Source organism: Rattus norvegicus (genome assembly GCF_036323735.1).
Source record: "Rattus norvegicus strain BN/NHsdMcwi chromosome Y unlocalized genomic scaffold, GRCr8 chrY_unlocalized_36, whole genome shotgun sequence".
NCBI classification, from domain to species: Eukaryota; Metazoa; Chordata; class Mammalia; order Rodentia; family Muridae; genus Rattus; species Rattus norvegicus.
Window position 1 is genome coordinate 29,438 of NW_026947396.1, and position 25,673 is coordinate 55,110.

General features: G+C 34.9%; 2 long non-coding RNA genes across 6 annotated transcripts in view; one reads left to right on the forward strand and one right to left on the reverse strand.

The window, feature by feature from the left end:
* The window catches only part of LOC134484718 (uncharacterized), a 57,867-nt gene that overhangs the window by 5,303 nt on the left and 26,891 nt on the right, over positions 1 to 25,673 (forward strand). Inside the window, exons 1-4 of one of the 5 annotated variants that reach the window (XR_010062412.1) lie at positions 18,533 to 18,623; positions 18,913 to 18,977; positions 23,577 to 23,636; positions 24,156 to 25,149. This is a non-coding gene — a long non-coding RNA (uncharacterized LOC134484718). Of the gene's footprint in view, positions 1 to 18,532; positions 18,624 to 18,912; positions 18,978 to 23,576; positions 23,637 to 23,980; positions 25,150 to 25,673 lie in introns of those variants that run through there. The other 4 variants (XR_010062415.1, XR_010062416.1, XR_010062413.1 and 1 more) reach the window with 4 other exon arrangements.
* The window catches only part of LOC134484719 (uncharacterized), a 30,612-nt gene continuing 26,782 nt past the window's right edge, over positions 21,844 to 25,673 (reverse strand). Inside the window, exons 4-5 of the long non-coding RNA XR_010062417.1 lie at positions 23,812 to 23,883; positions 21,844 to 21,887 (exon numbers count right to left, since the gene is read on the reverse strand). This is a non-coding gene — a long non-coding RNA (uncharacterized LOC134484719). The remainder of the gene's footprint in view (positions 21,888 to 23,811; positions 23,884 to 25,673) is intronic.

Sequence of the window (25,673 nt, forward strand, 5' to 3'; positions counted from 1 at the left end):
TTTTCTTATTGTACATTCTTTGAAAGAGGACTTTATATATATTCCTGAATGTGTACTCAAAAATTCTGTTTTCTAATTTTATAATTATAATTATAAAATTATAATTATAAAAATTATTAATTATAATTTTATATTTTTGTAATGATATTGGCAACAAAGTGGGCCCAGCTAAAGCGTGAATATAACAATATAAATATTGTATACCTACTTCTAATGATAATGTCCCAAATCCTTATTTTATACGAAAATTACCAGCCATCAATAAAGCAAAGGAGAACATAGACCCTAGAATACGGTTCTAAATTTCTTTTAGGCTTGAAAAATTTTGCCTAGAAAGTTTTGTAGTTGTATTTGTGTCTTTATCCCTCCACTGGTGTCCTTCCGGGCTACAGGAGTTGGCCTCTTAATGTTCCATATCACCAATGTAAGTCACAGCTTCGGTAAACCCCATTGATTCGTGCGCACCTTCATTATCCCGGACTCTTTCTCTTCCTGGAGATTACCTCCTCATCTCTGAAAGTTCAAGATATCCTTTCCTTCTCCTGACTATCGGGTCATATCTCCTCTCCCTTCCCACACAGGATCCATTTTCCTCTTCCTTCCATCTCCCATCTATTTCCTTCCCTCAATCGGCCTCCTAGACAATTTTATGCCCATTCTACATGAGACTCAATCATATGCACTTGGGGCATTCTTCTTGTGTATCTTCTTTGTATCTATGAGCTTAGTGGAGAATGTCCTGTAGTTTACGGATAATATTACTTATAATTGAGCAATTTCAAAAACCCTGCTGGATCATATTTTTATATTAGTATTCAACTTTGAAAATGATAATTTAATATGTGTGAATGTCTGGAGGAACAAATTTAAGTAAAAAGAAACTTAAAACATAGATCAAATCACAGATTTTAAAAGTTGACCTAATAATAAAATTGTCTACTATCATAAAGTTTGATTATATCACAGGCAATTTTTTAAGTGGTACAATAAATTTGGCAGACAAATGATGTTTTTACCAAATAATTATGGATAATTTGACTAAGATCAAATAAGATAAATATATTATTTCCATTTTGATATCACTTGCTGGCATTTTTCCTCAAACATGATGTATATAGCATTAAACATAATGGTATTAGATTTAAATTTTAATATTTATTTTAACCTAACCTATAAAGTAACAGGTTGTCTTATTTTATTCTTGTTGACATTCAACCTCATCCTCGCTTTTTCACTTCTTTATTCCTTCCTGTCCTATGTCCCTCACCACTTATACTAGTCTCACTTCATTAGTCTTACATCTACATCCATATCCCACATGTTCAATATCTTCCATGGCACACTGTTTAAAACCCAACTTTCTAATGTCTGCGACCTATATCAGTTAAATAAACTCAAACCATCCACAGCTTCACATAAATACAAGTATATTAGAAGGAGATTCTATGATCTATATGAGGAAGAACACTTGGTATTTGCCTTTCTGAGTCTTTGCTACCTTACTCGGTATATTTTCTAGTTACATTTATTTTCCTGAAACCATGATAGTTTAGTTTTCCTAGGGCTTAATGAAATACCATTTCGTATATTGTCATATTCTTTTTTTTTAACAGTGAAATGTGTGCTTTTATTACAGGACTCGTTCTATCCTTTATGCAGATAGATTGCCAATTCAGAGAATTATAGGACGAACCAGACCATATCCGGGCAACTTCTGACCCACTTTAATTTTTTTAAGTCTTTCCATAGATTTACAGCATCCAATTTGAGGTCCATTGGCCCTATTCTGTCATATTCTTATGTATCTACATATCAATGAACATTCCTTACTTTTCTCAATAAAACAACAATAGATTTTTTTGTGAATAATGATGAGAAAGCTCAGATAGAGAAGTCAAGATTAATTACTGACAAACTAAGAAAAAAACTTTAAAGATAAAAATTTGTGGTTATGTTAACTAGATCAGTGTATGCTAAGGTTAATAAAGGTTGTGGTATATATAATGTTTTAATACTAATTAAAATTGTAGAATATTCATACTTTAGAGAATGTTTATAAAATTGTCCATCACTAAGTGATTTTCCACTAATAATTTAATTTTTTATAAAATATTTTTGTTATATATATATACATATATATATTTACCTATTTACCTTAAAAATAAAGAACATTAAGAAGATACTGTCATAAAATTCTATAATAACACCAAAGACCTGTTAAATTAATTAAAAACGGATTAGAAGTTATGGAAAACCTCTTTAGTTAAAATAAGAGAATTAGAAAAGTGATAGCATTTTAATAGAAATGCACATGTCAAACAATATATTATAAAATCCTGAAACTATACTAAGATGGTTACTATTCATTCCTATGTTCTAAGGATTCATCAATAAGCATGGTATATGAAGAGAAGGCATATATCAGAAAAATTTATTCATGTTTAACATACTAACTTTCTTCATGAAACTCAAGCGGACAATTCTCTTTTTTGTTGCTTAAAAAGTTTGTACAAAGCACGGCTTTTGATTATAACATAATATTTCAAAACTATCATTAAATATGCAAAGATCTTAACACAAAACCCAGTGTTTTCAGAGCAACCATACAAACTTAAGAAGAAAAGAAAACATTTTTAAGTACATAGATATGCGTAATGAAGTCCCCACCTTACCAGTAACAGACGGGTCAAATTTATTGTTCTATATATTACCTAGAATACTCTATCCCAGTTCATTGTTCCTTAGCATATGTTTTTCCTCATCTTTCTCTGTTTCTTATCTTCTGAAAACAGGTGGTATTTCTCATAAAATTAGTTCAAATCATAAAATCTTCACTCAACAAAAAGAAAGTGTTTACATTAGAGGAAAACCAATTAAAGGTTCTCATTCTTTATTGTGCAAAATTTTATATTTGATTTTGTATGCTTAATATGCTTCTACACCTTAGTGATGACCTTTCAAGATTGGCCTGAAATTCACCATTCTTAATTCACAATGTAAAAGCCCTTTAGCTAATCACTGAAAAGCCTTCAAAGTGTATTTACATAGGATTATTTAATAAAAATTCAACTTATAGTTTAAGGGGAATAGTGATGTAAAGCACCTTTTCTTACATTTTCGGTGCCTTCAGATTATTTTATAGCTAAGTCATTTCATTAGAATGAAGAAAGAATTATTAACATCTTACTAAAATAAAATGAGAATTTTTTTCTCTGTATAATACGGAACTTATTCTTGAACATTTTTTTGACAGTGTTTCTTTTATATCCCTGGCAGTACCAGAAAACAATCTCTCTCTCTCTCTCTCTCTCTCTCTCTCTCTCTCTCTCTCTCTCTCTCTCTCTCTCTCACCTTTTCTCTCTTTCTCTCTCTGTAGACCAAGCTGGCCTTGAACTTAGAGTTCTGCCTGCTTCTGCTCCCTAGTACTAAGATTAAAGGCCTGTGCAACCACACCGCGTGCTTTTCTACATCTTTAACAAGCTCTTTTCTGATTATATTCCAAATCTTATGAAGTTAGTTCCCTAAAGTACCTAGAAGAAATCCAATACCAAAAATATATTTTGCATATCTCAGTCCCTCTTCCCGAGTTCCTCCTTGATCTAGTCTCCTAGCAAGCTCTCTGAAGGAACTGAAAACAATAAATGTTTGCTTTCATTACAGGAATAAAGAAAAGGACTGTTTACTGCACAATCTCATGATATCACAGAACAATTCTTCCAACACTACAAAGTGAAATCTCATAAAAGGATGGGTACCCGAAGCCACAGTTTATTACCTTCTATTTGGTTGTGCACACTGTGACCACCATTCATTTTAATCAGGTTTAACACAAAGGTAATCTCTGCCCCAAGAATCCATTTCTACTATATTGACATATGCAGCCATGTTCAGTTAAATTTAAGCACCAACCGCTCCAAAGTAAGGATTTATAAAATATCCAACAGAAACATGGGAAGACATTCTACAAAAATAAATTCATACCGAATAAATAAACAAAAGGTCTTTTACTTTTTGTAACACAACATCTATCCATTTTTATTATATTAATTGGTTCTGTGTACATTCACAAGCAAAGAAAATTGAATTTAAGCCAGGAAACAACTTGTGAGATTTAGTTCTCTCTATTATTTAGACTATGAAGACTAAACTTAGATATCAATGCTTAATAGAAAGCAATTTTAAATGTTGTGTCATTTAACTTTTTCTCAGATTTTTTTGTATAATTGAAAAAGTATAGCTAAATCTTGTTATTTAATATTTTTCCCACTCCATTTTAATATCTACTTTAACTCTGAGTAATAAGTCCAAATGGGATCTGATTACATATATTGGCCACATATGTATTTTTCTAAAACTTATAAGGCAAAGTTTTATATGCTAGAATGTACACTTTTGGGAGTACTGGAATTTAGTTCATCCTTTTTCATTATTTTCTCTGAAAGACTATTATTTACTAATTTGTTTTAAATTTTTAGAAGTATTTTGTGTGTGTGTGTGTGTGTGTGTGTGTGAGTGTGCCTGTTTGAGTATACATACATACATATACATGTTCATTTGATAATTCAAATATAATAAGACCAGAGAAAGTAGCTTGAGTGATATTGATAATTTATGGACACAGTTAATTTTTGTATATGATGTATATATAACCTTGAAAATATTTTCTGAGTATTTTTCAAAAGCAATTTTTAAATATGTACACTAGATCACACATGCTAATTGCATTCTTATCTTTTTCCACACTAATTTTATCTCATTGGATGTCTAGAAAGAAATACATGGATCCATGAATCATGTCTTAACTTCAACTGTAGGTAGAATCAATGATAGATCTTATTTTACTCACCTTTAGTTCATAAATTATATATTTAATTTGCTCTATTTATATTAGAAACGTGTGCCATATATATATATATATTCATTGATAACTTCCTTCTGTCAACAAACATTAAGAATTAATTATTTATATGCATTATTACAAAATCTAAGAACATTTAGTTTCTTCCATAATCAGCTACCATAATGCATAAATATTAGAACCATTTCCTGACTGACGCTATTAACAAAAAGTACTTGATGTACCATTCCTATAAACATATTTTGATATTATCCATCAAAGTGTCTTCACGGAGATGTCTAACTTTTACTAAAGGGAAATATAGTAAAATTGTTATTATCTTTGAATCACAAATGATGTCAGTATTTTTTCCATTCTATATTTATTTAAATTGTAAAATACAGTTTTTTTTAAAATAAGGCATAGAAAAAAGGGACATATTGGCTATAGACAGCAAAAGAGACCAAAGAAATTAATCCTAAACTCTAATATTTGAGCCAATATCAGAAATGGGAAATGATATTTTACTATTAATTTAATGAGACATAGTGTCATTTTTATTTAATAATTTTTCCTGAATATTTTATGTATTTTCAGTTCAAATGGTATATCCTTTCCTACCTTTCCCATAAACCCCCACTTCAGCTTCTTTTGAGGATGTTCCCATTCCCACCCACCCACCTCAACCTCAATCCTCTGGCATTACCCTACACTGGGGATATAAGTCTTCACAGTATTAAAGGCTTTTCCTTCCAATCATGCTCAACAGTGCATTTCTCTGCCACACATGTGGCTGGTATCGTGGGTTCCTCAATCTGTACTCACTAGTGGGTTGTTTAATCCCCCGAATATATAGTGGGATCTTGTTCGTTGGTGGTGTTGTTTTTCCTGGGGTTTTGCAAAATCACTTCAGATCATTAAGTATTTTCTCTAAAACTTCCATTGAAATCCCCTTGTTTAATCCAATGGTTAGCTGCAACCATCCTCATTTATATCAGTAGGGATCTGTCAGAGCCTCTCATGAGACATCCATATCTGATTTCTATCAGCAAGGATTTGTTGGCATCAGCAATAAAGTCTGGATTGGGTGGCGGCATAGTGGATGGATCCCCACGTGGGGCAGTCTCTGGTTAACCCTTCTTCAGTCCCTGCTTGACTCTTTATCATTGTATTTCCTCCCATGAATATTTAGTTCCTTTTTCTTAGAAACAATGTAGCATCCACATTTTGGTCTTCTTTATGCTTGGGCTTCATATGACCTGTGGATTCTTTCTTATGAATATGTTTGTGTGTGTGTGTGTGTGTGTGTTTATAATACAATATATATGTATGTATGCACATATAATTATATACATACATACATACATACATATATATATATATATATATATATTGTTGCTATCCACATATAGCATCATGTGTCCTTGTTACATGTTGGAGCATCTTTTGGGTAAATAACCAAGAAGTGGTATTGCAGGATCCTCATGTATTACCAAATGTGTTAGAAAATTCCAGACTGATTTCCAGAGTGGTTATACCAGCTTGTAATCCCACCAACATTGGAGGAGTGTTCCTCTTTCTCTACCTCCTTTTAATTATCATTTGTCATCTGAATTTGTTTTTATCTTAGCCATTCTGATTGGTGTGCTGTGGAACCTCAGGTTTTTTTTTTTTTTTTTTTTTTTTTTTTTTTTTTTTTTGTTTACATTTACCCGATGGGAAAGGATGTTGATATACCTTAGTACCTTAGTTAAGAATTCATTGTTTAGCTCTAAACACCATTTTGATAGGACTATTTGATTCCCTGTAACATAATTCCTTGAGTTTTTGTTTAGATTGAATTTAGCCCTCTATCATATGTAGGATTGGTAAAGATCTTTTCTTAATCGATTGGTTGCTCCTTTTTCCTAATGACAGTGCCTTTTTCCTTACAAAAGCTTTACAATTTTATGAAGTTCCATTTGTCAAATCTTGATCTTAGAGCATAAGCCATTGGTTTTATATTCAGGAAATTTCCCCAGTGCCCAAGTGTCCAAGATTCTTTCACATTTTTTCTTCTATTAGTGTTAGGTTATATGATTTTATGTGGAGACCCTTGATCCACTTTGACTTGAGCTTTGTATGCGGTGATAAGAATTGATTGATTTCCCTTCTTCTGCATGCTAATTTCCAGTCAAACCAGCATTATTTGTTGAAAATGCTATGTTTATTCCATTGGATGGTTTTGGCTCCTTTGTCAAATATCAAGTGCCTGGGATGTGCCTTCATTTCTGGGTCTTCAATTCTATTCCATTGATGTGGGTATCTGTCTCTGTACCATAACCATTAAATTTTTATCATTATTTTTCTGTTATACAGTTTGAGGTAAGGGATAGTGATTCCCAAAGAAGGAAAAGATCTTTACCAATCATGCAACAGATAGAGGCCTTATATCCAAAATGTACTAAAAACTCAAGAAGTTAGACCGCAGGGAGACAAATAACCCTATTAAAAGTGAGGTTCAGAGCTAAACAAAGAATTCACAGCTGAGGAATGCCAAATGACTAAGAAACACCTAAAGAAATGTTCAACATCTTTAGTCATAAGGGAAATGCCAATCAAAACAACCCTGAGATTTCACTTCACACCAGTGAGAATGGCTAAGACCAAAAACTCAGGTGACAGCAAATGCTGGCAAGGATGTGGAGAAAGTGGATCACACCTCCATTGTTGGTGGGAATGTACAACCATTCTCGAAATCAGTTTGGAGGTTCCTCAGAAAATTGGACATTGAACTGCCTGAGGATCCAGCTATACCTCTCTTGGGCATATACCCAAAAGATGCCCCAGCATATAAAAAAGACACGTGCTCCACTATGTTTATAGCAGCCTTAATTATAATAGCCAGAAGCTGGAAAAAACCCAGATGCCCTTCAACATAGGAATGGATACATAAAATGTGGTACATCTACACTTTGGAATGTTACTCAGCTATCAAAAACAATGCCTTTATGAAATTCATAGGCAAATTGATGGAACTGGAAAATATCAACCTGAGTGATGTAACCCAATCCCAGAAAAACACATATGGTATGCACTCATTAATATGTTGCTATTAACCCAAATGCTTGAATTACCCTAAATGCCTAGAACACATGAAATTCAAGATGGATGATCAAAATGTGAATGCTTCACTCCTTCTTTAAAAGGGGAATAAGAATACCCTTGGCACGGAATAGAAAGGCTAAGATTAAAACAGAGACTGAAGGAACATCCATTCAGAGCCTACCCTACGTGTGTCCCATACATATACAGCCACCCAATTAGACAAGATGGATGAAGCAAAGAAGATCAGGCAGAGAGGAGTCAGTTGTAGATATCTGCTGAGAGACACAGCCAGAATATGGCAAATACTGAGGCAAACGCCAGCAGCAAAGCACTGAACTGAGAACAGGAAACCCGTTGAAGGAATCAGAGAAATAACTGGAAGAAGTTGCAGGGGCTCTAGACCCCATATGAACAACAATATCAAGCAACCAGAGCTTCAAGTGACTAACCCAGTACCTAAAGACTATGCATGGACTGACCCTGAACTCTGACCTCATAGTAGCATTGAACATGCTAGTAAGATCACTCATGTAAGGGGAAGTCTTTGGTCCTGCTAAGACTGAACCCCTAGTGAACATGATTGTTGGGGGGAGGGCGGCAATGGGGGGAGGATGGGGAGGGGAATACCCATAAAGAAGGGGAGGTGGAGGGGTTGGGGTATGTTGGCCTGGAAACCGGGAAAGGGAATAATACTCAAAATGTAAATAAGAAATCCTCAAGTTAATTAAAAAAAAAGAAATGAAAGGATCCAGTGTTAGAAATATGCAAAAAAATTAAGCGAAAGACTACAGAAATTTGGAAGGGAGATGAGATGGGGGCAGGTCTAGGAGGAGCAGGAGGGATTGTGGGTGCACTTGATCAGAGCACATTGTATTACATGTACAGAATGTTCCACAAATGAAAAGCAAACCTTCCCATCCTTTTGCTAACCTTATGCTGTGTTATGATGCAAGGCTTTCAAGAAGAACACAGATCAGATATCAGCTCCTGCTTCTTCCTTTAGGGGTGCCCTTGTGGTGAATAAACTTTACAAGCAGAAAAAAAGGAAAAAGTAAAGAAGTTCTATTCTTGTTGAGGAGAGTTTTCTCTGTCATGGGGTTTTTGTTATTTCAAATGAATTTTCAAATTGCTCTTTCTAACTCTATGAAGCAGTGAGTTGGAATTGTGATAGCGATTGCCTTGAATATGTTGATTGCTTTTGCCAAGTTTGCCATTTTTGCAATATTAACTCTACCAATCCATAAGCATGGAAAATCTTTCCATCTGAGATTTTCTTCATTTTTTTTTCTTCACAGAGTTGAAGTTCTTGTCATAAAGACCTTTTACTTGCTTGGTTAGAGTCACACTGAGGTATTTTTTATTATTTGTGACTAATGTGAAAATTGTCATATCCCTAATTTCTTCTCAACCTGTTTATCCTTGAAGTAGAGGAAGCGTAATGATTTGTTTGAGTTAATTTTATATCCAGCCATTTTACAGAAGTTGTTTATTGGCTGAAGGAGTTCTCTGGTTGAATTTTTGGGGTCACTAAAATATACTATCATATCATATACAAATCATGATATTTTGACTTCTTGAATTCCCTTTGATCTCCTTTGGTTGTCTAATTTCTGTGAATAAGATTTCTAGTGCTATATTAAAGAAGTAAGTGGAGATTGGGCAACCTTTTCTATTCCCAGATATTTGTTGAATTGCTTCAAGGTTCTCTCCATTTATGTTGATGTTGGGTACTCTTTTTGTAATATTGTTTTTACTAAGTTTATGTATGGACCTTGAATTTATAATATGTACCAAATCTTTTACCATGAAGAGGTATTGATTGTTTTCATTTTTGTCACCATCTAACAAAGTGATCATTTGTTCCCCCACCCTGTGAGTTTTTTTAAATAATTGATTTTTCTATATGCTGACCTCACGTTGAACCATCACCATTTTTGAAAAATCTGTCTTTTTTCCATTAAATGGTTTTAGAACATTTGTCAAAGGTAAAGTGACCGTAGGTGTTTGCATTTATTTCTGGATCTCCAGGCTTGGATATCTGGTAAAATTTTCAATTACCATGAATGCAGAAACCAAGATACTCCATGACAAAGCCAAATTTACAAAACATCTTTCAACAAATCTAGCCCTACATGGGATAGTAGATGGACACTTCCAACACAAGAAAGGAACTACACCCTAGGAAAAATTTGGGAATTAATCTTTCAACAAACCCAAAAGATGATAGCCACACAAAAGTAATTCCATTTCTAACAATAAAAATAACAGGAAAGAACAATAAATTTTATTTAATATCTCTTATCATCAATGGACTTAGTTCTCCAATAAGAATATATAAACTAAGGGATTGAATAAATAAAGTGGACCAAACATTTTGCTGCATACAGGAAATATACCTTAATTATATAGACAGTCACTATCTCAAGGTAAAAGGCTGGAGAGAAATTCCAAGAAAATGGTCCCAAGAAATAAAACGGAAATAGCCTTTCTTACATTGAATAAAATTGACTTTCAACCAAAGATATCAAAAATGATAAGGAAGGACAAAATAATTGTCAAAGAAAAAATAATACTAAGATGAACTATCAATTATGAACAACTATGTTTCAAATGCTAGGGCACCAAATTCACCAAAAGAAAATCACTAAGCCTCAAAGAATATATTGGCGCCAACACGATAATAGTGGGAGATTTCAATACCCAAGTTCATCAATTGACCGTTTGTGGCAACTGAAACTAAACTGATACATTAAAGATAACAGAAATAATCATCCAAATGGATTTAGCAGATATTTAAATAACATTTCATCCTAAAACTAGAGAATATAGCTTTTTTCTTTGCACCTAAAAGTAACTTCTCCAAACTTACCATATACTCTGTCACTAAACAGGTCCATATAGATACCAGAATATTGAAATAATTCCATGCACCCTATCAGATTATCATGGACTAGTGCTGGTCTTCAATACTTTCTTATTTTTATATTTGTTTTTATTATCGATATTTGCTTAATGTGGTATTTTTGAAACACTAGCTTTCTTGATAGTTTGGCACTATGAAATCTAGGTTGGGTTTAGCCTAATAGTAATTCTTCCATTTTGCCTCTATAGTAGCAAGAATGAGAGCTCCATTCCATTCTTTGGTATATACTATATTTTGAGTGAACATTTTGGGCACACTGTGCATTTAATGGTTTTCATCTTTTCTTAAGTATATATTATTATTATCTCATCTTAAAAATTTGTAACTGGACAATGACATTTTTAATATCATGTTTCTGAATGGGTCTTTTGATCTCATTTTGTTTATATTTTATCTCCATTTTAAATGGATTTCCTTTGTGAATATTTTCTGTCTTTAAGTATGAGATTTTATTATTGTTTATCAATGAAAAAAATGCATTTTATTTACACCAGCAGCCATACAGGAAGAGGAACACAAGAGTTAGTTAGCTATTTGTATAGTATTGGTTACTTATTAAAAAATAAAAATCTCTGAAACAAAGGACAGTGATTAATTTAACACTATACTCCACCAATGTTCCCTGCATACAGTAATTCCTAGTAATGGCCTGAGGTCATGTGCTGTCGGGAAATACTTTATGGAAGAATAAACCCACAAACCACAGAATATTTAAAGAAAATCTTTCTTCTATACACACAGATACATAATACGATTACAGGGAGGTCAATACAATTAATTAAAGAAGATGTAAAGAATATGTTGTTACAAGAAACTGAGGACAAGGAAAGAATTTCAAACCACTGTCAACTATACAATGGTGAACATTTGTTCCCAAAAAGTAGTTTGTGTGCCAGAACAATAACAGCTGTACTGGACCCACCTTTTATCTACACAGAGTGGGGAGCTACGGTCCTATTGGAAACAATGAAGACAGAAAACCAAAACAATAGCAAAAGGGGGAATTAATATAAGCAATCTGGTAATGCAAACTACCAAAGACATCTTTATGTTCTAACCGGAAATCGCAGGAAAACTCATATCTGAGCGCCCTATCTAATGACAAGAGTGAGCAAGCCATGGCCTTTCTCCCTTTCATATTTTTAAGTACTTTACAGAAACAAGAATCTCAGATTGCTTTATCCATGATTTATGAAAGGGTTTTCTAGGCGTCATGTATTAAGAAATCATTTAAAATATTTTTAGCTCCTGACAAGTTTTTATTAAAGTCCTCAAACTTCTTGGACTAAGATTCCAAAGTGTAACTAGGCCAACCCTGAGCTGTAAAACTATGACAAGGCAACAATAACAGATATTTTCATGGCCCAAGCACTATAGCAATATACTATTGAGTACAGAGATCCAAATTTATTCAAACAGCTCAAGAGAGAAGGGAGAAAAAAAGTTAGAAAAGTGATGAAGAATCAACACCTCCCTTGTGTATGCCATCATTTATGGTTCTGTAGTAAGTCCTAAGAGGCAGTATCCAAGTAGCAAGGGGAGGAAAGGAATAAGGACAAAACAGGGAGATAAACTAGCATGACAGGTGTATGTAAGAGAAAAACTTAGACATGAAAATGTCCTGTAATTTAAAAAAAAAGATTTTTTTTCATTATTTTCTCATTCCAATCAAAAGAGACATCCATGAATGATTCTCCTCTAAGGCTTCCATAAAAGTGGTAAAACAAAAACGAATATAAACATTGAAAGTTTGAAAATAAAACAAAAGAAAAAGAACTTGTGTACGTTTCAGAGCAGGAGCACTTAAAAATGAACTAAATCTGGTCAAGATGAAACCTAGAGTGAGAAGTAGGAACTAGAATTAAGAGCTGCAAGAGATAGGCAGGTGAGGAGTGACAGGAACATGGCCAGGCCTGAGAGATAAAACTGGTCCTTTACAAGGGCACAGAATGAGGTAAGAAAACATTTCAAATAAAGCAGCACATTTCCTTTATGCTCACCTCAGTAATCCCATCCTCTAATAACCCCCATTTACATACTAAAATAGAAGAGTTGTGGTATGTATATCACTCACTTCCCATTTACTTTTAACCCTGCCTCCAAAGTCAGGAAGTCCAAACTTTCTAACTTCCAAGAACAAAAATACAGCCCCAGGTATAAGGGGGTCCTGAGGGACAAGTGACAAACTGCAATATGTGAGAGTAGAGAATATGGAGATTTCTCATTCAACATAGCAGAAGTTTGATGGCCCAAGCTAAGAAAGGAAAAGGCAACCATATCAGGTAAACAAGGTCTGCTTCTCATAACATTAAACTCATTTATATTATTCTTTCCTTTAAAAAAGAAATACTTTATTTGGGCTTATAATCCAGAATATCAGAGTCAGTGATGGATGATATCAGAGTAAAGATAAACAGGCAGAGGTTGCTGAAAGATTACATCTCAGACCATAAGCAGAAGGTGGAGAAAACTAGATTGAAATAGCTTACGTCTTTTGAAACCTCAAAGCCTAACCCTAACAACATACCTCCTGCAACGAGGACATACCACTTAGTGAGATTGCAATTTTTGGGCATTTACATTATTCTTAACTACACTTAGTCAAATCACTTCCCAGCTCAATCTTCATTTTGAATGAAGCTGATTTTCCTGCAAAGTGGCTGTACCATCTTCTCTTCCTAATATTGGCTTTCATCATGGGGATAATAGATGATTCTGGATGCATAGGGGATGTTTTTATTCATATGTATCATTCCATTATGTACTACATGTGTACTGACATTTCAATGAGTTTCATTTGGAAAAGGTATAAATGGTTGATCTTATATATACAGTTTCAACCTCTATTAACATCTTTTAGAAAATATCAAATATCCATTCTTGATTAATAATTTCTTCTCTCATATGATAAGAAAAAATAAAATTTTACTCTAATCAAAATAATTCTCTATATTTTCATACTGAAAAATACAGAAGAATATTAAGATAATGTGGAATATTAAATCAGCTGAAATGCATGTTCATTAATTAAGAATAACCAGAATCATTGATATGTTTTTGGTACATAATATACGAACAAATACCAAAGCATTGAATAAATAGTGTCAGAAGACGAGGGTCATTATATAAAATGTACCTTACCTTCAGATCCAGTGTTTTGTTCATGTAGCAAGAATTCAATTTACCTACTCTTCCTCAGTATTTTTCATCCTCTCATTGACTCGAATTTCAAAGCTGTATCCTATAACTAGCATGATTGTTAAATTTCAAACCAAGAACAGTGCATGTGTCAATCATTTTCCGCCTTTCCTTATTTGTGTTTTATTCTGTTCCCAAAAGGCCATGTTGTGTTGAAGTTATGAAGAATTTCTTGCTCCTTTGATGAAAATTTTCTAGAAGCATAGATTATTCATATTCAAAATACTATTGATATGTTTAATAGTACTGGATATTATAGTTAAAGTCATCTGGGTTAGGAATTTTTGCATGTATATCATAACACACTAAAATACTAAAGATTAAAAGTAGAAGAGATAGAATTTATTACATGTTTTTACTCTTCTAGGGTTTGTAAGTTTACAAAATCTGAGCAAATGATTTCTTTCTGTGAAATTCACATTCATGAGCTATTATATTCTAATCAAACAGTGTGTCAGCACCAATAAACTTGGATTAAATTCTAATTGCAATACAAAATGTTTGTAGTAAATAAATGGGCAAATAATTTGTCTGTATATACTAAATAAGCATGTAGTATAATCATAGGTTTGCTCTTAATTAAATAAGTACTCCCAGATACACCTTGAAAAAATACAGATAGTAATGTAAGTTTTTTTTTTATATAACAGCTAATAATGGTCTGAGTAAAGGTTTAAATCAACAAACCATGAACAGTAAGTAGGAATGTCTAGTGAGTTAGAGGTTCTTTCAAGCATCTTCAAGGGTCTAAAATAAATTCCTTTATAATTCTCCTGAATCCACTTATCATGAAACATTCCACATCAGAGTAAATAACACCAACATCTTTTCATTTTCTCAAAAAAAAGTCATTGGGTTTCTTTTCTTCCTACTCAACCCACCCTCATTCTACTACCAAACACAACAATTTCCATCATAGCTCTCTGATATGACTCTTTTTCATTATCATTGACACTACTTCCAGATAGACTTCAAAAACATCCTTAAAATCATTCTCTGTATCATATCATAATTCATAAGTAACCAGAGTCCCTTACTATATACATTGTGAGTTAAACAATCTTATTTAAAACTATTCAATGATTTCTAAGACATTTTCAGTAAATAAAAATTATATGTCTAACATTGTTTCTATATTCCCATATGAGACATTGCCTGAGATTCAGCTTTATTTGGACCGTTCTTCGATCTCTTAATCAATACAAACTACTCTCATATTTACTTTTTTGGATATGTCAAGGTCTTTGTCTTCTTATCATCCTTATATTTACTGTAATTTTGCCCAAAATATAGATCAATTATTTTTCATCTAATTTAACTTAAATGTCACTTCCTCATGACAATCTCCATGACCTTATTTCTAAAATAGATTCTTCAACTACTTGCATACTATCAACTCCAACACACTGATTTATGCATTCATTTTTTTCTTTTTTCTTGTACTATAATGCAATCTTTATAAAAGAAAGTTCATAATACTTTCTATTCATTCCTAATCTATACACTATTATGGACATGGTACATTAGTGGAGACTTATTATTTATTACATGATTCAGTAAGTTGCATAAATAAACTTTATACTATTCTTCATTTTAATGAATATGCATCCCGTGCATTGTTTAGACCATCATGTAGTAATTATGTGAGTTCTTCAATTCAATGACCTAGTTCACATTGCCTAAACATTTTAATTTGTCACAGATAGTCTCTGTCATATTCAAAACAATACTTTGTTCACTGAACAATTATCTCAGCTGGGAATATATTTGACATGAAAGAATGGGATTCCTAAGTTTAATTCACAGCATCCATGTGAAAATGCCAGCTGCCATATGTTTGTGGTCCCATCTCTGAAGAGACAGAGAGATGATGATTCCTAGGCACTTACTTATCAGGGAGTCAAATTTCTTTTGTGAGCTGTTCCAGTGAAAGTTTAAAAACCAAGAGGACCCAGAGCTGTGTTCCCAGAGCTGAACCTGTACCTCAGCTCTCTGTCCTCAGATCCAATGAGGAAATAGATGGACTTCCAGGAGTGCTGACACACTCAAGAACACAGGAAAGACTTTTTCTTCTCAGAGGTAACTTCCTGGAGTGCTCAGAACCCATGAAAAGAGGTGCAGTCTGTTACAGCATACTTTTGTTTCTATCTATTCCATATTGCTGAAATTTATCCACAGTTCTTGGCACACAAGATAATTCAAGAGAGAACAACGGTCCCATTACTGTTGAAACACAGGCTAAGAGAGAATTCAAGCCACTTTCAGAGACAGCAAAACCAGCTAACTCCAGATGGTGAGGGGCAAGTATAATTCCCTAAGGAACATAAACTGATGTTACTAGACATCATCAGAAACCAGTTCTCCCACCAAAGCTAGCCCAGTATACCCCTGACACACCAGAAAAGAGATAGAAAAGTTTGTAGTTCAAATCACTGAACATGATGAGGTTAAAGGATTTTAAGAAGGACATAAATAACTCCATCAAAGAAATACAAGACAACAGATGTAAAGAGATAGAAGACCTCATAGAGGAAACCCAAAAATCCCTTAACGAATTACATTACAACATAACCAAGCTGCTGGAGGAATTGAACAATCCATCAGGAAGTATAAATGGAAACAGAAAACAACAACAACAACAACAACAACAACAACAGCAAACCACACAAAGATGAACACTCTGAATATAGAAAACCTGGGAAAGATATTAGGAGTCATAAACGCAAGCATCAACCAACAGAATATAAAATATAGAAAAGAATCTCAGGGGCAGAAGATACCATAGAAAACAGTTACACAATTGTCCAAAAATACAAAACAAAAAACTCCTAACCCAAAACATCCAGGAAATCATAGACAAAATGAGAAGATAAAACCTAAGGATAATAGGTATACAAGAGAATGAAACTCCCACTTTGAAGGGTCAGTAAATATCTTCTACAAAATTATACTAGAAATCTTCCCTAACCTAAAGAAAGAGACAACCTTGCACGTACAAAAAGCAAAAAGAATTCCAAAAAAATTGGAGCAGAAAAGAAATTTCTTCCATCACATAATAGTTAAAATATAAAGTGCACAAAACAAAGAAAAAATATTAAACGCAGTAAGGGAAAAAGGTCGAGTAACATAAAAAGGGAGACCAATCAGTATTCCACACTTCTTAAAAAAAGCTAGCAATCCTGGGCATATATCACACAGATCCTAAATGAAAAAAAATGTCAGCCCAGGCTACTGTAAAACCTCTCAACTACCATAGATTGAGATTCCAAGATACGCCATGTCATGAGCAAATTTACACAATATCTTTCCACAAATCCAGTCCTACAAAAGATGATAGATGGAAAATTCCAGTAAAAGGCAGGAAACTACACCCAGAAAAAGAAAGAACACAATCTACTTTTAAAAAACACAAAAAAGAGATAAAATAGGTAGCCACAGAAAAATAATTCGACATTTAACAAGAAAAATAATAGACAAAAAAAATCATTTGTCCAATATCATTAAACATCAAAGGACTCAAATACCTATAAAACGACAAACACTAGAAGTCAACTGCCCTGGAATAAAAACACTTTATTCTTCCTCTGTCTGCAATGGAGGGGTCAGAGACATGGCCATCTGATGGACCAAGATCTAGAATTGACCTTTTGACTGAGGAGTGTCTCAAACAGTCAGCCTCTGCTGTAGTGTACCTGAAACTGAATCCTTGTGAACAAGAATCCATAGAAGATTCTCACTTTGTTTGTGGCTGACCGGAACTTGTTCCTCAAACCTTATTGCATAGCCAATACAACTCTGACCACCAAAAAATCTCCAAGAACAATGGATTGAGGTCCCTTGGCCAATGAATAAAAATTCCAGCCTGGATCCAAGGCCACTTATCTCAGATTCTCACCAGAAAGGCCAATATCCCTCACACCCATACCTGTGCGGCTTATAGTAAGTTTAAATAGGGTTTAGATCCAGTGACTTTGACACAAGATTTCAGAATAAATCTCAGATTGCTGTCAAGTCTGTAGTGGAGGCCTTGGAGATAAGAATTTTCTTGAGTTCTCTGAAAATATGGAGTCCTGGATTGCTGGGACCATAGTCTTCTATAGAAGGTAATCAGGAATAGTCCCTTACTTTCAAACTGGTTTAAGACCTTTCTCCTTTCAAAAACATTGGTATTTTTTTTCTGCTCAGGATGACTAGGCCTTAGAGTTACTCATTTGACCAAATGGTCTCTCAGAACCATCCCTTTTGCTTGGGGCCCATGGAATATTTTACCTCAGACCATGGAGCATTGATCCCTCTGTTGAAGGTTCACTGAAATCCAAAAGGAGGGAGCAAATCCTGGAATCTCATGCTACTTCCTTGTGTAAGGTCACATGGTATGTTGTGAAGTCATCAGTCTGGTGCTCATTTCTTTTTGGTTGAATATAGTTTTTAGGAGGCAATCAGGCTTAGGACACCCCCAACTTTTCTTGAATCATGGAATCTATATTCAGTTTCTTGCAGATTCAGCTAAAGATGTGTATATGCTAGACTGTGAAGTACCATTAGAAGATGAAGCAATGTAGGACCTCTTGAGCTATTGTAAGCAATTTAATTTTTTCTCAAATACTAGGGGAATTTGAATACTCAAAACAATTTCCTGTCACAGGGACATCAGCAACTCTTCTTTACTCGGGGGTACTCATCTATTCTTTCTTTGATTAAGGAGGTGTCATATGTTATCCCTGAAAGAAAGGTTACTTCATATCATTCTAGTTTGTCCAAAGGAAGTTTAGATATTAATTTAGGGTGAGGAAACCCACACTATTTCTTGATATTATGGACTGTGCCACAGATATGTTTCCTAATTTTTCCCTGGTTTCTCTGTCAGTTCAAGGTAAACTGGAGGTTCAATTGGGATGCAATGAAGAGCCCCTGACAAGCATATTCTTCAAAGTAAGATGAATATATTCCACTTTCTTTGAATAAGAAAATCTAGACATACCCTTAAAGTTGAACGTGGCTTAATACAAATTCTTCTGATAAAGAACATACAGAGAAGCAAATGAAATGAATTCTCATACAGATGTTTATTTTTTCTTAAGGAAACTTTAAATTAATATCCCCTGACAATGGTTTCTTCCGAGAATCCACCTCTATCCAGAGAATCTCAGTTCTATTCTTCTAAGAGGTCTTAATGTTTCCTTCTGACCTGGGTGGCCAGGCATACATAAATGTTTGAAGGAATGGCAGACCACATGGACATGATGTCCTCAGACATGTCAGTGCAAATCTGAGCCCTAACCTACGTTCTGCCTTTAAGGTTTGTAACATAAAATGGAGCAGTTTCATCTTTGTTGTCGATGATTATCCTGCTGCTTAACAGCTTGAGGAAAAGATAAATCCAGAGATTACCACCCAATATGTAAGAGCAAATTCCCTAATTTCTGGCAAGCACGCCTCATAGTCCCCAGACACATGGTTATTCTGGACTGTGAAAACAGTTGCACTTGACTCTCTTCTTCCAGTACCCAAGGTAAACCTTTGCCTGAAGGATTCTGTGACCTTTTCGCTCTTTCCAGTCCTCCTAAAATGTTCTCTCTGAATATTGGGCCCTTGAATTTCCAACAAAGTAGTTGTATACCTAACTGATCAGACATATTTTCAAAAGTGACTCCTTCTATAATCCAGGGACTCGACTCTACTCCGGTTTGAAGTCCCAGAGTCGAAGTTTGGAATCAGAGTATATAACCCTTGCAAACTGCAATCAGGCAAATCAATAGAAATGTAATAATTTCAACATTTCTGCTTAGATCTTAACAGCTGAACGAACCAGAAGGATTAACCTAGCCAGAAACAATTATCCAAAGCCTTTGGCAGAAGAAATATGTTCCTGTCTTTTCTCTTGCATTAACAGAAATTATGAATATATAAAACTCTGAATGAGAATTTGAAACTTATGATTACTGCTGGAAACTTTATCCACTGTATAAGGTACCAGGGACCTTTTCTGTTGACAGAAGTGTGTATGGCACCTATATACACTATGCCTGAAGAAATTTCTCTTCATTTTCAATAGTGCTTTAGAGTTTTCCTCTCTTACATGGGGTTCACTTTACCCAGTGTTAACTTACTCCTTCTTCTTATATTGTAGAGCATGTCAGTACTCGCGAAAGTACAGCATTGCCCTAGATCCTTTATGGTAAAGAGGCTTAAAACCTGCTTGAAGACTTACATGGCCCTTTTATATTCCTATTCCCATCAAGTGGTGTTGTGTTTTCTCCTTAAAGAGCTGCCAGACCAAGGGAGTGTTATACCACGCATCCTACATGAATGATCATCTAACATTCCCTGTCTTTCCAGTAGGATTGTGGGTCAATTTTCTACTTCAATCCACCCAGTAGATTTTAGACCCTCAGCTTCTGCAAATGGGGGCTTGGGAAATCAAATTCTATTGAAAGGGCTCTAAAAATTATTCCCAGTGCACATCAATTGTCTCAGACCTTCTCCCTGTGTACTATGGGAATTTTGGAGTACCTGTGGAACTAAAGAATCACTAGAGCTGCCCTTCGTCCTATGCCACAGAACACAGCTATTAAGAAAGTTTGCTTAAAACTAACCTCTTTATTCAAGGTATTCATACAACACATATGCAAACAATGGTATCTTATATTTCTCTGCTTCTAAATCCTAGTTCAGAAGACACAAAGCTAAATTGACTCTTATACTATGTGCCTTAAAGTAGGTCATTAAAATATACACCATTCCTATATTTTATTCACATATGTGTGTAGCTGAACACATCCATGAAGAAACATCACCGCTTCCTGAACCACTTATACTGTTGTTGTGACCATTGCCTGGACTAAAAGATATATAGGGTATACATATAGAGAACATACTTAGAAGTTACTGAGATAGAGGCAGAACATTTCTCCAAGACCCAGTGTAGCCGATAACCTTCCCCTGCTGACCATGGGTGAAGTGGATACTTCTTTTCTTCAAAATATGACTAGGGACCTCCACATTCTGAACCAATACATTCAGGACTTCACTTTTGCTGAAGATCTTCTCAGAACTTCCCATTCTGTGAATCTCTTCTCAGAACTCTACTGTTCTGATATACGTCCTAGACTCATTCCTCTTTGACGAGGCCCTGAGAACCACCCTGAATGATGATGTGACTCCTTCCCCATCAGTGTGGCCTTGGATCTTTCTCACCTCTTGATGGAGTACACTGCTTTTGACCAAAGGAAATTCACACATTCCTTTATTCACAAGGTGACATGAGACATGCTTTTCCAAAAAATAGTATGCCATACCTTGTATTCTAAAGCAGTCCCTCACGAATTTGAATTACCTCACATGGATATACTCTAAATAATAGAAATTCAAGGCTTTTACCTTTTACCATGGTGGATAGAGAAATATGTTCTTCCACTCGGGTTTGAGGTCCCAGTTCTTATATATAGAATCATTGATTGATGGAATCAATCCAATCACTAGAAATCAAGAGCACCCTTTGTTGCTGCCAATATATGGACATATTAAGACAAACTGAATGAGCAAAAGATCCAGAGACAGTCATGCAGGCTGTTTAAAAAAAGGCCTGGGATGTTACCTGCACTTCCCCATATTAAATACAAGATGTAAAATTCCTACCAACTAAAGAAGTATAGAAATTGAACGGCATTGTTGGGGAAAATCCTTTACCAAATCAGGTAATAATGACATTCATGTTTCACAGGATGTTTCATACTACCAACCCCAACTCCAAGGGTTTTCTAACACATACCTTTGCACAATCAGATCTCAAAGTTTTCTCTTTCTTAAAGGCGTCAAGATCTTCCTTTTTCCATCAATTACCTAAGTCATTGAACAGAATGTCAGATCTCCCTCTTACAACTGAGCCTACTCTACACATTCCCTGGTTGCCTTATGTCCTCTCAAGTACTCATATAAAGGAAAGACCCCCAAACTTTGATTATTTGAAAGTGGGCTCAATTCACTTCACTTCTGACGAAAGAGGCCCCATGGTCTCATCGAATACCTCTGTAGAAGCCAGAATCAGATTCAATAACATGCCGTTCAATGTAGTACAAAATGGGATCTTCATCCACAAAAACTATAGACATCCAGTTCCTGGCCAAGGGAGTATTGGTATGGATTGATGCTCACAGAGAAATCTCAGGTTTGGCTCCTATGGGCAAGTCTCATTGATTCCATCTATATTTGTGAGGAGTTTCAGTTGTAGCCTCTAGCTCTGGATGCCCCAAGAGCATCACTTAATTACAAGGACATCTTATACCTGATTTAACTTCATTTTTCTTAATTGCCAAACTTGACCAAGATTGCCAGGCAATCATAATTCCAATTTCCCAGTGGGACATCATAAGATTCTTGGTGTAGATCAGAGGGCAGAGTACAGATAGCTAAAATTAAAATATATGCAACCTTACTACAGAAGGTTGTCAGAAATGCAATTTTTCCATCTCTCATTTATGGATGTGTACACATGTACACTTATAAATATATACATCATATATACATATATACATCACATATATGTATATATGTATATATACATTATATATATATACATCATAGGTATACATATATACATCATATATACATACATATATGATATATATACATGTATAAATCTTATATATACATATACATATACATATACATATACGTACACGTACACGTACAGATACACATACACACACACACACACATATGTGTGTGTGTGTGTGTGTGTGTGTTTGTGTGTGTGTGTGTTTGTGTGTGTATCAATGGAGCATCACAGTTCAGACAATCACCCTGATAGAAGAGCATGCTGACTAATGGAAGCTGGAAAGAATAATTGGAAGAAAATTATGCAATACCATATGTTTTCCCACCACCAAAGGTGAGCTAGAATTTTTCCTTCTTCACAGTTAGGTGACTGGATCTTGGTAATTGGTTAAAAATGGCCAGGCACTTTCTTGTTTAGCAAAGCAGTTCAGGATGACTCCATAAGTTGCAGTTATGAACACAGGTTACTCAAACTGCACCTATTTCCAAGCCATCTCAAAACCATCCCCTTTAGATGAAGGGAAATCAGCACTTCACTTTGATTGGTAGCCTTCAGGTTTTTATTCTTTGACAAATAATACCTTACACCATCCCCTTCTGTCTAAGATCAGTTATAAGAATGACTATAGTTTACTATTGAGATCTCAGAATTTTTTTTTTTTTGCCCAAGAGGACCAAGATTAAAGAGTCCTTAGAGCATACTCAACCTTCTAATAGGGATGTTTAGATCAAAGGTAACCCTCTAATAGGGAGCTTTAGATCATGTCCATCTAATTATGGCCACTAAGAAAATACAGATGTGACCAAAGGCACTTCACTTAATTATGATCTATGTTAGTAAATCGTGAAACTTTCATTATTTGTCCTATATACCATCCTTCATGCTTATAACCATCGTCGATGATTAGCTTCAAGAGGATTTAGAGAATGAAAATCATGACTGCTGAATAATACTAATGCTTGGATCCCTGACAGGCCTCCCATGGTGTAACTGAAGATACGATATGTGAAGTAGCCCTAGCTTGCCTGCTCAAGGTAGGCTTGAACACTCCATTATCCTTAAATAGGTTTGTCACTTTAAGCAGATTCTACGTTTCTTTAATATTCTACTCTTAAACGTCATTACTTTAGATCATCGATTTATGTCCAGTATATATCAAATGTACATTCTGTATATAAGAGTGTCCGATATCTGTCTTATAAGACTTACAATTCCTGAAGTCATCTCTGGCACCCAGGTCTCAAACTCCACTTCCACTCAAAAAGGTCCTCAGCAGCTAACCTATTTGACAAAGAATGATTCTGAACCATGCTACTTTTGATGAAAGATGTCACAAAATTAACACTTAATTGTGTCTCACATTCAAAACTTCCTCTAGGAGGGACATCAGAATGATACCTTTTGCTCCAGTTGTTCTCAAATTCACATCTTCTGTCCATGGGGTCTGTAATGTCACCGTTTCATAGAAGAACTTCAGTGTCTCTCCTTTTCCCTATGGGAGCATCAACACTCCACATCTACTCACAAGTATTTCACCTTTTTTCTCTGTATAGTGGACAAGAGCACTTTCACCAAAGGCCCACATTGGCCTGAAATATCTTCTTTTGCCCAAGGCGTACTCATGCCTGCACTCTCTTGTGGCCATCATTAGCACTTCTTCTCTTGATTTTGTGAGCCTGCTATATCCCAACTCTTTAGGATTACATACAAACTTATTTCTGCTACATGTATTCTGAGACATTCCTCCATGGAAGAAAGGGGTGTTGATCTTTTCTTGTCTGACAAAAGTCTTCAAAGCCCAAAGACAACTGCTGGAATGAAATGCAACCTATAGGACTGATGGAAGAATTGCTACCTGGACTTTCAAATGGCATGAAAATATATGGACATTCTAAATACTGAAAAAGAATAGTAAGCTGATCAAGCAATACTGGATCTTCCTCTGCTCCACGAGGTACTAACATTTTCTCCAGAATAAAATGTTTTTTCTTATATTTTAGAAGTAGCCAGAGATTTTAAACTTCTAACAAACCGGTATACAATATCTCCTTTGCACATTTTCTCAGAATTCCCGATGATGTCCACGGTGCAATAACAACTTTTTCCCATGAAGTCTGGTATATTACCTTTTTGATGACTGACACAACAGTCCTACTTCTATGCAAGTTCCCTACCTCCACCATCTTACTGAGTAAGATTTAGACTTATACAATTAAGAGGACTCCAGAAGGCCAAGGAATTACGACACATTCCCCATATGCCAAATCCATTTCCTCTCTAAAATTTCTAAGTTTATTGTCCTGAGAAACACTGTTCTGACGAAGAGATCTCAGAGAAATCTGGACTGAGTTCTCAAACAAGAGTCTAAAAGCAAGCACAAATCAGACTACTGTCTTCATTGTGTTCCCTTACACAGAGGTGTCCTTTCACATGCAGAGGAATGTGTAGATGGACATATATTTGAATAAGATACTGAACCTAAGACTACTGCATTAGAGCCTCGTACAAGACTTCTAAGACTGTTGACTGCCTACCATGGATATTCAGGTGTGTATTCTTTACTGTGATTTTCAGTTTGGAGTTGCTGAAGTAGTGTGTGGCTGGAATGTTCTATAATTTCCAAGGTATCAATCAACCTTCAACTTCTGCTCAATAGTACTCCAGACATAAGAGGAAGAGAAGCTATGCACATTCCATAAAGTCCAGGGGATATCCTATTTCACCCTTATACTTTAAAACATCAAAAATCTATCACCTTTTCCTGGAGGGACAGCAAAAATTCCTCTTCTGCACACAGGGAAATTAGATATTCCTCCACCTATTCAAAGGAATCTGAGGATCCTCTTTTCATTTATATGATTTTTTAATTTAAGTTTCAAATATACCATTTCCTGGTTTCCTGTTCATACATCATCTATCTGCTCTCACTCCTTCTTCGATAATGGTGTTCCCATCCACATCATCCACCCGTCTAATCTTTCTCACCTTCCTTATATTAAGAGTCCACATTTGGAAGGATTAAGAGCTTTTCCTCCCCTTGTTGCCCAAAAAGGACATCTTGTGCTACATAT